Consider the following 15,143-nt stretch of genomic DNA (forward strand, 5'->3'; position numbering starts at 1 on the left):
AACTGACAAAATTCTTACAGGGCGTGATAGTGTGGGTGTCGACAGGATGTTTGCCCTGGTTGGTGAGTCTAAGACCAGGGGACATAGACTCAGAATAAGGAGTAGGCCATTTAAAACTGAGATAGGGTTGAATTTCTACACTCAGACGGTGGTGAGTCATTGGAGTTCTGTACCCCAGAGAGCTGTGGCAGCTCAATCATTGAGCATGTTCAAGACAGAAATTGATAGAAATCTTGATACTCATGACATCAAGGGATATGGGGATAGCAGGGGAAAGGGGCATTGAGGTAGATAATCAGCCATGATCTAATTGAATGGTAGAGCAGGCTCAACGGGCTGAATGGCCTCCTCCGATGTTCCTCTGTTCCTAAGAGAGTTGGCACCAGCGCGCAGCCCTGCTTTACCCCACTGCTGATCTTGAAAGTGTGTGATGTTGCTCCATTGTAACTGATGGAACTGTGCATGTTCTCGTGGAAAGAAGAAATGACGCCCAAGTGTTCAGGAGGGCAGGCAATGTTCCATCGCAGTTTGAAGAATCCGTCTCTGCTAACAAGATCAAAGGCCTTGGTGATGTCTTCCAGCACATGTATGCCTCTGTGGTGCAATGGATAGCGTGTTGGACTTTTAAATAATGATTTTAAAAAATATTCAAAGGTTGTGGGTTCAAATCCCACCAGAGTCAGATTTTGGACCAGAGACAGAGGAACACGACGGAACAGAGAGTTCAGAAATGCGTCAAAAGCACAGACTCTGAGACAGAGCAAGAGAGAGAGAAGCACAGCAAGAGTGACATCACAATGGAGAGTGAGAGCAAGGAAACAGAGAGCTGCTGGGGTGAGTTTGCAGGATTTGGTTCTTGCTTCGGTGCAGTGGAAGGAGCTGTTTGGTGAGGATCTGGTAAGCTGTGACATCACAGGCAGGCAGGTAGTTGATTGGTTTGGAAGAAGCTACCTGTTTGATGAGTATCTGGTAAGTGATTAAGTTCCATTTTAGTCCTAACGTTTAAAATAGTAAACAAACTAGTAGTAAGCTTAATAAAACAGACAGTAAAATAAATAATTGAATCAAATATTTAAGTAGTTAATTGAAACACGTTAAGGATGACAGGACAGGTGATGTGTCACAGCTGCAGCATGTGGGAGTTCCTGGATGCCAGTGTGATCCAGGGCAAACACGGCTGCAGTAAGTGTTTGCGGCTCAAAGAGGGAGAAAAAAGGAATGTAGTGGTAGTAGGGGACAGTATAGTAAGGTGGATTGATTCTGTTCTCTGCAGCAAAGAGCAAGCGTCCAGACGGCTGTGTTGCCTGCCGGTGTTAGGATTAAGGACATCTGCTCAGGGCTGGAGTGAAACATACAATGGGAGGGGGAGGATCCAGTCATCGTGGTCCATGTCGGTACCAACGACATAGGCAGGACAAGGATAGAGGTTCTGCAAAGTCAGTATGAGGAACTAGGCAGCAAATTAAGAAGCAGAACCTCAAAGGTAATCATCTCTGGATTATTACCTGAGCCATGTGCAAATTGGCAGAGGACAAATAAGATTAGAGAAATTTATGCACAGCTCAAAGACTGGTGTGGTAGTAGTGGGTTCTGGTTCGTGGGGCATTGGCACCAGTACTGGGGAAAGAGGTGGCTGTCCCGTTGGGACGGTCTGCACCTGAACCGTGCTGGGACCGGTGTTCTAGCGAACCACATAACTAGGGAAGTAGAGACAGTTTTAAACTGAATAGTGGGGGCAAGGAATCAAATTTGGGAAGATATGGTGAATCAAGGAGTAGAGACAAGGCAAGAGAGAAAGGTATAAATATGGGAAATGATAAAGAGACTGTGACAGGAAGGGACAGAATGTACAAATCAAAGAGTAAATCAACAAATAAGGCGAGAGGTGACAAAAATAATAAAAGGACAAAACTAAATGCTCTGTATCTGAATGCATGGAGCATTCAAAACAAAACAAATGAACTGACAGCACAAATAGAATAAATAAGTACTATCTGATAGTCATTACAGAGACATGGCTGCAGGGCGACATAGATTGGGATGTGAATATTGGAGGTTACATGGCATTTTGGAAGGACAGGAAGCAAGGAAAAGGTGGCGGGGTAGCTCTGTTAATTAATGATGGTATTAGCGCAATAGAGAGGGATGACCTGAGTTCTGGAGATCACGATGTCGAAGCAGTTTGGGCAGAGATGAGAAATCATAAAGGCAAGAAGTCACTTGTGGGAGCGGTGTACAGGCCACCTAACATTAACCACACTGTCGGATGGGGTAGAAAGGAAGAAATAATGGCAGCTTTTCAGAAATGTACAGTGATAATTATCGGGGGTTTTAATCGACATATAGACTGGAAAATTCAGATGGGCAGAGGTAGCCTAGATGAGGAGTACATAGAATGTTTTTGGGATAATTTCTTGGAATAATACATTCTGGAGCCAACCAGAGAGCAGGCTATACTAGACCTGGCATTGTGCAACGAGATAGGGTTAATTAATGATCTCATAGTTAAGGTGCCTCTAGGTAGTAGCAATCATAATATGATTGAATTTTACATTCAGTTTGAGGGAGAGAAGAGTGGGTCCCAGACTAGTATTTTAAACATAAATAAGGGCCTTTTGGCTTAGATCAAGTGTAGTATCTGTTCTTATCAGTGCTTATTTGGAAGAGAAGAAACCATGATCAGTGGCTTTTGATCCTGGGTAGGTTTTGAGTAAAATGGCTATAACCAATCTTTGCGCTTGAGGCCAGGGAGTGTGGAACACCGTTCGGGTGGTGGTGAAGGACAAGGAAGGAGATGCACTGGTCGATCGCACCTTCTTCATCAAGAAAATTCTCATCGATTGCTGTGGATTTCAAGCTTCGGACATCTTCTGCCTGCAGGATTTCCCCAGCAGTGGGTATTTCGACGTGACGTTCAAGAATGTGGCGGGATGCATCAAGTTCCTGAAGGCATTCAAGGAGAAAGGGGACCGGGCGCCGTTGTCGATCCTCACAGTGGAGGCACTCTTCACAACGTGACCGGGTGGTGACGATTCACCTCTACAACCCCCATGTTCCGGTGGTGGATGTACTCACCTTTCTCGCCAGGTACGTCGAGGTGGCCGGCAGCAGCACTGATGTCAAGGACCCCTTTGGGATTTGGACCAGCAAGCGGCAGGTCAAGGTGACCTTGAAGGTCGATGCCAGTGAAGCCATCATCCATCCTCCCTCCAGCGTCGCTATCGGGGGAAGTCGAGGCTTCTTGGTCTACGCTGGGCAGCCCAGATTTTGCTGCACCTGTGGCAAATCTGGTCACGTGGCAGCTAACTGCAGCACGGTTGTTTGTAAGAACTGCAAGGAGGAAGGCCATCAGACCAAGGACTGTAAGCAGACTAAGTGTTGCAATTTGTGCGGTGCGGCAGGCCATCTCTACAAAACCTGCCCCAAACGCTGCCTCAGTTATGCTCAGGCGGCAAGGTCCAAGGAAAGGCCGGGAGAAGATTCAACGAAGGCGTCCGGTGCTGGAAAGGAGACAAGCAACCTTCTCTGCATTGAGGAACTTCTACCTGAGAAGGAGAAGAAAGGGGAGGCAGCTGAAACCAGCGACCCAGCACCTACCTTGCACCCATAAACCCCTCCTCCACAGACAGAATCAATGGAGGAGGAGGCAGCAGATGGACAAACCGGTCAGTGGCAAGTGGTACAAAGGAAAACCACAAAGAAAAGACCTCCAAAAGCGGAATAGGCCACCACCCAAACCAGTGGCAAGAGGAGACTACCATCTGAGACAGACTACAACAGCTCCTCTTCACTGGATGAGGAAGTGCTGGAACGACGGCCCCTTCAAAGGAAGCGGCAGAACTCCAAGGAGCTGGAAGATAAAGCCCCCCAGACCCCGGACACAGGAGGCTGTGATGGGCCTGGCGAGCCCCAACACCAAAGCGCCAAACCTAACGACATGGCCAGCGCATCCCAGCTCCGGGACACCGGGAGCAAAGACACGTCTGGCGCACCTCAGCTCCGGGATACCGGGAGCAAAGACACGGCTGGCGCACCTCAGCTCTGGGAAGCCGGGAGCAGTGATGTTTTCGAGGAGGAACAAAGGGGAACAGCAGAGAACAAACCAATACTTGCTACCTACAAGACCGCCCCCCCCCCCCGTTGTCACCCCAGCGGAACAAATGTTAAACAGCTTGCGTACACTATGGGTATGCAGGAACATCCCGAAGGACTGGGACTAGCTAGGACAAATGGTATGGGAAGCAACAACCAACTTTTAAAAAATGGGTATAAGAATTGCTTCCAGTAACATGCACAGCATTAAATCCACTGCGCGATGTGTTTCAACCTTGGATTACCTTGCCAAGGTCAAAGCCGACCGACTGTTTCTGCACGAGTGTGGAATACCACACCTCAGCACCTACAGGCAGTGGTCGCGATGGTGGTCCCACGGGCCATCGATCTGGTCGGGGGGTAATGACTGCCGTTCCTCCAGCCTGGGTATTCTGCTGCGGGGAGGTAACTTCACCATCTCCGAAGTTAAGGAGGTGGTGGGCGGCCGCCTCCTCGTAGCAGATGTAATCTACAACAACGCTCCGCTCCGGTTCATCAACGTGTACGCCCCGGTACAATGCAACGAGCAGCTGACCGTCTTCCAGCAGCGCCCACTACTGCTGGCGACATCCAGGCCGGTCATCCTAGGCGGTGACTTCAACTGCAGCATTGATGCAGCTGGACGATCCGGCAGAGACGACAGCAAACTGGACGCTACGTCCAGATTCCTAATAGAAACAGTTAAAGATGCCAAACTGCACGACGTCTTCAGCAAACCTACAGACGGAGCACAGCACAGATACACCTGGTCAAGATCGGACCGGTCTGCCCGTTCCAGCATTGACTTCCTGTTTGTGTCCCGCACTGTCATGGTCGGATCCACCGACGTCAAGCCGGTGTTCTTCTCCAAGCATTGCCTCTTACTGGCTGACTTTCACTTACAGGATTACCAGTGGGTTGGCAGAGGGACGTGGAAGCTCAATGCTACACTGTTAACCCCAGAGAACGTTGAGGAACTCAAAAGGGATTACAAAGGTTGGAGGACCGTGAAACCCCTCCTGAGTCTCCAGTTCACTGGTGGGAAGCGATCAAGGAGAACAGCAAGAGGTTCTTCATCCACAAAGGTGTTCAGAGGGTGAGAGAGAGAGAGAGGAAAATGTCCCGACTCCAGAAAAGTATGCAAAATCTGCTCCGGCTGCAGTCAATGAGGGGCGAGGTCAAGGAGGACCTCCAAGAGGTGAAGAGCCAGCAGGCCTCGCTCTTTGCCAAGGAGGCCTCCAAGATCATCTTCGGGTCCAGAGTCCGCTCCATTGAGCAGGATGAGATGTGCCCGTGTTACTTCTTCCAAAAGGTACACAGAGAGAGCTCTGTGATCAGCAGCCTGAAGGAAGAAGATGGCTCGGTGACGGCGTCGCAGTACGAGATACTAAGGATCAGCAAATCCTTTTATGCTGGGCTGTATGACGCGAAGCCCACAGACAGCAGAGCCTCCCAGTCCTTCCTGTCATCTATCACAGAGGTCTTAGATAACAGCAGGAGGGAGAGACTGGACAAGCCGCAAACTCTGGACGAGCTGACAAAGGCCGTCGGATCCTTCAAGACAAGTAAAACTCCCAGAAGCGACGGCTTACCGGTTGAGTTGTATTCGGCCCTGTGGGACTGGGTCAGCCCGGACCTGCTGGAAGTATACGAGAGTATGCTCCTGGCCCGCAGCATGTCAGACTCCATGAGGAAAGACATCATCACCCTCATCTACAAGCGGAAGGGGGAGAGGGCAGAAATGAGAAATTGGCGGCCCATCTCACTGCTTAATGTTGACTACAAGATTCTGTACAAAGTCATAGCCAGTCGATTCAAGTCTGCTCTGGAGTTGGTGATCCACCCTGATCAGACCTGTACTGTACCAGGCAGGAAGATCTCTGATAGTATCGTGCTACTCAGGGATACGATCGCCTATGTACGGGACAGGAGGGTGGACACCTGCCTCATCAGCCTGGACCAGGAGAAGGCTTTTGACAGGATATTGCACACATACATGATGGACGTGCTTTCCAAAATGGGGTTTGGGGAGGGAATCTGCAATTGGATCAAACTGCTCTCCACAAACATCAGTAGCGCAGTTTCAATCAATGTGTGGGAATTGGAAAGTTTCCCGATCCAATCTGGAGTCAGACAGGGCTGTCCTCTCTCCCCGGTCTTGTTTGTTTGCTGTATTGAACCCTTTGCTGAGTCTATTAGGATGGATGCGAGCATAAGAGGGGTGACTATCCCAGGCAGTGGATGCACTCAGGTGAAAACCTCCCTGTACATGGATGACGTCGCCGTCTTCTGCTCAGATTCGCTGTCCGTGCGCAGACTGATGAGCATCTGCGACCAGTTCGAACTGGCCTCGGGAGCCAAAGTTAACCACGGCAAGAGCGAGGCCACGTTCTTTGGGAACTGGGCTGACCGATCCTTTATCCCCTTCACCGTTAGGCCAGACTACCTGAAGGTGCTGGGGATATGGTTCGGAAGGGCCAGGGCATGCACCAAAACCTGGAAGGAGCGAGTCGCCAGGGTACAACACAAGCTGAGAATGTGGGGGCAGCAACTCTCTCCATTATGGGTAAGAACCTGGTCATCAGGTGTGAGGCACTCACGTTGTTGTTGTACGTGGCGCAGGTCTGGCCCATACCCCACTCCAGCGCTGTGGCAGTCACCAAGCCATTTTCCGCTTCATCTGGGGATCTAAAATGGACCGTGTCCGGAGGGACACGATGTTCAAACCTCTGGATCAGGGTGGGAAAAATGTACCCAACGTGGCCCTCATCCTGATGACCACCTTCGTGTGCGGCTGCATCAAGCTGTGTGTAGACCTCCAGTACGCAAACTCCAAGTGTCACTACGTGCTTAGATTCTATCTGTCCCCGGTGTTGTGAAGGATGGGCCTGGTCACACTGCTGCAGAACGCTCCATCCAGTTGGACTGTGCCCAACCACCTATCCTTCGTGGAGCAGTTTCTGCGGGATAACACCTTGGACCACCGATCCATCAGGCAGTGGTCCTCAAGGCACTCCGGGAAAATGAGACGGTGGATCCTGTCGGATGGTTCCTCGAGCAGACTGCCAAAGTCATTTGGCGGAATGCCTCATCACCAGAACTTTCAAACAAGCACCAAGATGTAGCTTGGCTGGTGGTGAGAAGAGCCCTCCCCGTCAGATCCTTACTGCACGCCCGAAGTCTCACCCCCTCTGCACAATGCCCTCACGGTGGATGTTCTGGGGAAGAGACAGTTGCCCACCTCCTCCTGGAATGTGTCTTTGCAAAGCAGGTGTGGAAAGGGATGCAGTGGTTTTTGTCGAGGTTCATCCCAAGCAGCTCTGTAACACAGGAGTCTGTGCTCCACAGACTGTGCCCAGGGACGCACACCGAGATAAACATCAACTGCTGCTAGAAGACTATCAATTCGGTGAAAGACGCCCTTTGGTCTGCCCGAAACTTGCTGGTCTTCCAGCGCAAAGAGTTGTCCACGACTGAATGTTGCAGAATAGCACATTCCAAGGTCCAGGACTACGTGCTGAGGGACGCACTAAAGCTTGGGGCAGCCGCAGCAAAGGCTCAATGGGGAAAGACCACAGTGTAAGGTCCCCCGACCAAGTTGAACCGAGGGGCTAGATCCATGGGAAACCCCTTGAACTGCATCGGGAAAATGTTTTTTCCTGTAAAATGTAAAAATGTATCTGGCACGACAAATGTGAAACGGAAGGGTTGTGAGGCAACCCATGATTGTATTGAAGCAAACGGACCTCCTTTCCACTGTTTGTAATTTTTGACTTGGTGCTGTTTGAAACTGGTGATGTATTTTTTACAGATTTTTATGAATAAAGTATATTTTGGAAATAAAAAAAAAGTTCAGAGAAGGTTCACTTCAGAGAAGGCTGATTCCTAGGATGAGGGGTTTGTCTTGTGAGGAAAGGTTGAGCAGGTTGGGCCTGTACTCATTGGAGTTTAGAAGAATGAGAGGTGATCTTATTGAAACATATCAGATCCTGAGGGGGCTTGACAGGCTAGATGCTGAGAGGATGTTTCCTCTCATGGGGGAATGTAGAAATAGGGGATACAGTTTCACATTATGGTGATTCCAATTGAAGATGGTGATGAGGAGGAATTTCTTCTCTCAGAAGGTCATTAGCGTTTGGAATTCTCTTTCCCAGCGAGCAGTGGAGGCTGGGTCAATGAATATATTCAAGGCTGAGTTGGACAGATTTTTGATTGACAAGAGAACCAAGGGTTATTGGGGGGCAGGAAAGTGGAGTAAAGACAACGATAAGATCAGCCATGATTTTATTGAATGGCGGAGCAGGCTCAAGGGGCTGAATGGCCTACTGCTGTTCCTACTTCTTATGCTCTTATACCTACACAGACAGTCCTTTTTCACAGCTAATCTAAAACGAATGATATTTTAATGACTCTTTCACACAATCCTTTCCGACTGAAACAAACTTCATTCACCTGACTTCATTCTCCAAATCTAGATCCAGTACCATCTCCTTCCCCATTGGATGGAAATATACTGATTCGGAAAGTTCTCTTACACACATTCCAGGAATTCTTCTCCCTCTTTGCCCTTCACACAGTTATTTTCCCAGCCTGTATTCGGATAATTGAAATCCCCATTAGCATTACTCAGAGGTTCTTGCATCTTTCGACAATTTGCCTGCAAATTTGCTCCTCTGTCCACTTCCTACTATTTAGTGGCCTGGATATACACTGAGCAGTGGAATAACTCCTCTGTTGATGCATTATTCTAAACAAATAGATTCTACCTTTCAACCCTCAAGTACATTTTCTCTTCCTAGTGCTGTAACAGTATCTTTGATCAATACAGCTGCACCCACACAATCCTCTGCCTATTTTTCTTCTCTATCTTTCTTGAATACATCGCAGTGAGGAATATTAAGTTCCCATTCCTCCCCTTGTTTGATCCATGTCTCCGTTATTGCCACTGGATCACAATCCCATGTGGCTACTTGTGCCTGCAGCTCACCAATCCTATTTACCATGCTTCAAGTATTTACAAACATGCACTTTAAACCTATCTCAGTCTGCCTTGCATTTGTCTCCTGTTTGAGTTTTGTGCTTCTGAACTATTCTTTATTCTAATGCTGTTTGTTTCTCTCAGTCCTCGGTGCACCTTGTATCTATTCTCTAATGCTTCATCCTTGTGCCCCTCCCCCAGCCAAATTAGTATAATTCCTTTCACAAAGCATTAGTTAAAGTGACAGCGAGGACATTTGTCCTGTCCATATTGTGCAGGTCACATCAACACCAGAAGTGGTGACAATGTTCCTGGAAGCTGTAGCCCTGCCTCATCCACCATTTCTCCAGCCATGCATTAACCTGTATTATCCTACTATTCCTACACTCACTAAAACACATGGCAGTAATCCAAATATTATAACCTTTGTGGTCTTGCTCTTTAACTTCCTTCCCAGCTCCTAAAACTCTGATTGTAGGATCTCAACCCTTTTCATACCCATGTCATTGGTTCAAAAATAGACCACGACTTCTGACTGTTCTTCTTCCCCATTGAACATATTTTGAAGACTGAAAACTGGTTTCAGAATCTCACACTTGGTCCCACTGCCAAGCGGCCGGTGGGGAGGTGAGGGTGGGGGGTGGGGGAGCGGCGGGCCTTTCCCGAAGTCGGGGGTCGCGGCGGGTCTCTTCCCGCGGAATTTTATGGCCCCCTCCTGCCGTGACCCATGACATCGAGAGGCTGGTAAAATTCAGCCCGATATGTTCAGCTGCAATGGCGGTTCATGCTGCCCTCTTCTGGTCATTGGCTGACATACATGCAAAGTTTCTGTAAAATGAATGTAACGTGGATATATTGCCAGGACAGGGGAGGATCACCTTGAGATGTTTTTAGGAAGAAGCAGAGCAGTTGGACTAATTGGAGAACACAGCCAAAGATACAGCACTGGCATGATGGGCCAAATGGTCTTTGTTCACTATTCTATGACTCGATGAACATTTCCCATCCTAATTTCACATTTTCTACAACTGCAGCATTTGGCTTTGTAAAGGTCTGGTGTGTAGACTTTTCCCAGAGCTGCAAATAGTACCTTGTGACAATATAAACTGTCAGTGTGTGAATGTGGGTGTCACATTTCTATACAAAATGAGTGCTGAAGTTATGACAGTGTCAGTTGTAAATGTATTTTCATTATGTTTCTAATCTGTAATATGTTATACATATCTATGATTGAAACTGTGCTCCTGTAAATGGTGAGTTTTATTAATCATTCATTGGATGTGGACATCGTTTACAAGGCCAACATTTACTGCCCATCCTGACTTGCCCTTGAGATGCTGGTGCTGAACCGGCTTCCTGAACAGCTGCAGCCCGTGTGGATTTGCAGTTTTTCTTGTAGTTGTTCATTTGAAACAGATGAACGGTATGCTTGGGCATTTCAGAGAGCAGTAAAGAGTTAACTACATTGCTGTGAGTTTGAAGTCACACATGGGCCAGACCAGGTGAGGAGAACAGATTTCCTGTCCTAAGAACATTAGTGAACCAATACTCCAGTTGTTTCATTGTCACCATTACTGATACAAGCTATTTATTGTTGATTTATTTCATTAACTGAACTTAAATTCTGCAACTGTGGTGATGGGATTTGAAATCACTGTCACCAGATTATTGATGGGATTTGAAATCACTGTCACCAGATTACTGATGGGATTTGAAATCACTGTCACCAGATTATTGATGGGATTTGAAATCACTGTCACCAGATTACTGATGGGATTTGAAATCACTGTCACCAGATTATTGCTGGGATTTGAAATCACTGTCACCAGATTACTGATGGGATTTGAAATCACTGTCACCAGGTTATTGCTGGGATTTGAAATCACTGTCACCAGATTACTGATGGGATTTGAAATCACTGTCACCAGATTATTGCTGGGATTTGAAATCACTGTCAGCAGATTATTGCTGGGATTTGAAATCACTGTCACCAGTTTAGCGATGGGATTTGAAATCACTGTCACCAGATTATTAGTCCAGGCCTCTGGATTACTAGTGCAGTAAATATTACCACTATTTTACTGTAGCCAGGGGTGCATCAATGGGCTCATTATGAATAAATGTGTATGTCTATGTGTGTGGTTTTGGAATATATTTGTGTGTATCTTTGTGTATAAATGTACTTAGGTGTTATTAATAAATAAAACAGAAATAAATAAACAGATAATTTTTTTTGAATAAGACAATTCAACCTGAATAAATAATAGATTCGTGCAAATAAGCATGTAAGCAGTATTTAACACAAGAAATCAAAAATGTTCGAGTTTAACATGGATGAAAGGAAGAGCAAATGTAACAGGGCTTTCAGGTGATAAACTCATAGAATCAGTGACTGGTTACAGCACAGAAGGAGGCCATTCAGCCTATCGTGTCAATGCTAGCTCTCTGCAACAGCAACTCACCCAGTCCCACTCCCCTGCCTTTTCTCCATTGCCCTGCAAATATTTCTCCTCAGATAATTATCCAATTCTCTTTTGAAGGCCTCGATTGAACCTGCCTCCGCCGCACTCTCAGGCAGTGCATTCCAGATCCTAACCACTCGCTGCTTAAAATAGTTTTTCCTCATGTTGCCATTGATTCTTTAGCCAATCATCTTAAATTGGTGTCCTCTGGTTGTAGATCCTTCCAGCAATGGGAACAGTTTCTCCCTATCTACTCTGTCCAGACACAAGAACACAAGAACATCAGTAGTATGAGAAATGGTCCATTTTCCTGCTGATTTTTCTATTGCCTCACCTCAATAACCACAATAACAATCATCTCCTTGGGTTTCTTGGTTTATTGAATGAATTTGCAGTCCTGACACAGTGTGAATCCACAGAAGTCATCGATAAGGTCCATCTACTGCCCCGTGACATGGTGTAGCTAGCTTTATTCTATCAATGAAAGTAATTCGCATTGGCATTACATACTATATTGCTTGCTTGCCAGCTAATGCATTTTGCTGCTCTCCATTGATGTTTGTATGCTACTTTATTTATAGGGAGAAAATATGTTTTAAATCAGACTGTGTTTTGAAGGCATCAGATTGGCTATACAATTTATATACAGATTAATTGCCCCCATGTCCATGGCTGAGTCAATAATTTTGTCAAATGTCCATGGTGCAACATCAACATGTCAGTGCCTATCCCTGCACAGATAAGAGGGGCTCCCTCTTCATTTAGGGCAGGGGGAGGAGGAATGGCTTTCCCAGAAGACATAAATCTCAAAGAACACATCCATTCACAGTTTTGACTGAACTGAACTGCACAGAATGATGTGAGAGAGCAATCCAGTTCCTTTTCCCACTCTCTTGGGGCTTGAGGAAAAAATGTTCTTTAAAACAAAGAAAGAAATGCACTGGACACATTCAACTGGAGAAACGGGATCAAAATTCTTTGCCGCTGTTTGTTGTTCCACCTCCCCTAAAGGTTTAATGGGTGTATGTGGCGTGGCAATGGAATGATGGAAACTCGGAAACCCCAAGGTAGATTTGCCCAGATTTGTGCTGAGCTGACGTACCACATTTAGTCTCAGTGTCCTTAGTTTAAGAATGGAAAAACGTAGCCAGGATTCCTCCTCCTAATAGCAATTCAGTGACTTGATGTCAATTACACAGGGATGGACCTGAGGCAAGGGAGAGATTAAGCTGAACTTGTGATGTGCTCCAAGCAGCCTGTCAACAATGGCTCTCTCAGCTCACACATGAAGAATGTTCTAGAAGGCTGACCGAACCCATGGATCATAATCCCAGTGAGGACACAACAACCAGAGGAGGAGAAAAACAATGATTGGATAAAATAATTGAAATGCTGTTTGTAAAGTTATATATAATGCAACAGTTCATGCTGCAACAAAACAACATGATGTGGGTTTGAACCCGTAAGTGCCCAGCAGTAATATTCTCCATCTACAGACTAGGAGGCTCCTCAGTGAAAGTGAAATTGGAGTGTCAGCCTAGGACATGAAAGCTAGTGCCAGTTATTTTAGCAAACTAAGACACACAGGTTCAACTGGTAGAAAGCAAAATTAGGACTGATGTCAGGAATTTCCGTACACAAATAGTGATCGCCGTGTGGAAAAGACTTCCAGATAGGGCAGTGAAGATAAAAAAGCTTGTCAACACTGAAGAAACAGTTGGAGAGTGTGGGAGTGAGGGATGCAGTTCTTTCTGAATCAATGAGCTTGAATAGGCCAGATGGCATTCCTCAGAATCCCAATGTTTATAACCTGTAAGGCTGAATTGCTATATGTCTGGGGATAGGTTATCTGTTTGCTTCGTAGTCTGAGTGAAGTGTCTCGCATGGGCAAAACAACCAATGGAAAAGAGGTAACTCACCGACATGAGACTCCCTCTCATGCAGTGACAAGGTTATGATAAGCTTGGTGAGGACACAGAACTGCGAGCTCAAGGTACAGCTAACAGATCTTCAAAATAGATTTGGAAAACCTGTATGTATTTTACATCTCCTCTTTGTAAAACCCAAGATCTTATTCACAAATGTGTTTCTGAATCTATTTCACTAATCCTCACATCAACTGGATCCATTATTAAGTCTTTGTGGTCAAAATCCTGAAGTTCCCTCTTGCATTTTGGGTGTATTTAGACTGCATTTTCGATCAGTGTGAAGTGGTTTCAACTTTGCACTGACACTTTTATTATGTTCATTCAAAGGTAAAGTAATATCCATCTTCGAAAAGGGTGACAGAACTAAGCCGAATAATTGCAGCCCAGTTAATTTAACATCTATGTTAGTTGAGTGAGTATGTTCAAGACTGAGATTGGTAGAGTGTTGGACATGAATGGAAACAAGGGAAATGGGGATAGGGTGGGAAATGGATTGAGGTAGAAGATCAACCATGATCTTATTGGATGGTGGAGAGGCTCGAGGGGCCGTACTATCTACACCCGCTCCTATTTCTTATTTTCTAGGTCAATGTTTAGAATCTTTAAAGATAAAATTGCTAAATATCCAAGTGAGAAAATTATTAGAAGCAGAAACACTGGTTTCATAAAGGAAAATCGTGCTCGACAAAACCCAATAGAGTTCTTTTGAAGTGACAGATAATGGTGGCCGTGTGTACAGGGACATTCGGAATGCCTTGGAAAAGTTAGTAGAGAGGAGACCATTGGAGAAGATTAACACTTTTGGTATCAGGGGAATGGGATGAAATGGGATTAAAAACTGGTTCTGAGGGAGGGGAGAGTAGGAGTTAAGGGCAGTTTCTCCGAGGGGATGGAAGTGGGTAGCAGTGCCCCACAGGGTTCTGTTCTAGTGCTGCTAATTTGTAGTGTGTAAGGTCACTTGTACACTTGGCGAGGAGTGAATTATGGTGCAGGGCATGGGGAAGATGCAAAAAGACCATCTTTAAGAAAAGGAGTCTGGCCTCAATGGTCCGGGTGGAAACACTTGTGACACCATGCAGTCACAATGACTCCCTCGTATGCATGGGTTTGGCCTGTGTTGACAGCCCGAGCAATAAGGGAATAATTTCTTTCTACAGAATGTAACATTTGTTTTGCTTTCGGTTGAGTTGAAGAATGACGGTTTTTATACAATTGAGAAACCGGTTCTTGCAAACTGCTTGTTTCTCTTATGGAGTTTGTTGAACCCAGACTGAGCCACAACACTTCAATAACCTGAAACATTCTCAGCACAGTAACTTTTTATTCATGTGATTGTGTTTTTTACTCCCCAGATCTAGAAGACAGCAGCTTGACAGATGATATTGAGTCTTCAAGCACTTCACTGAGCTGCTGTGCTTCCAGCAGAGGCTCTGCAGCAAAAGCAGGCTTGCCTTCCGAAGACTGCACTACTAAACAGACCAGACAACTTACCGAAGAAATCCAGAACCTACAGGTCAAACAAAACTCATCCCTGACCTTTTGTAGATGTGTTCCCTTTCTCTACAAGCATGAAAAAACATGAGGCAATCAAGATTAGAGCCGTCTGACAATCTGATCCATTCAAGCACAGGGAATATAATTTTTTGGGGGGTGGGAGATGTTTGTAAATAGTTAAGGATCTAAAGGCTAAGTGTGTTGATGAGC

At 46.1% G+C, this 15,143-nt stretch overlaps 1 non-coding gene across 1 annotated transcript; it reads left to right on the top strand.

Annotated features, from left to right (window-relative positions):
- Positions 1-590: 590 nt before the first annotated feature.
- On the top strand, positions 591-682 carry trnak-uuu (transfer RNA lysine (anticodon UUU)). The gene is given in 2 exon segments: positions 591-627; positions 647-682. It is a non-coding gene; the product is annotated as a tRNA-Lys (tRNA).
- Positions 683-15,143: the final 14,461 nt, after the last annotated feature.

This window comes from Heterodontus francisci, unplaced genomic scaffold (genome assembly GCF_036365525.1).
Source record: "Heterodontus francisci isolate sHetFra1 unplaced genomic scaffold, sHetFra1.hap1 HAP1_SCAFFOLD_51_2, whole genome shotgun sequence".
NCBI lineage: Eukaryota > Metazoa > Chordata > Chondrichthyes > Heterodontiformes > Heterodontidae > Heterodontus > Heterodontus francisci.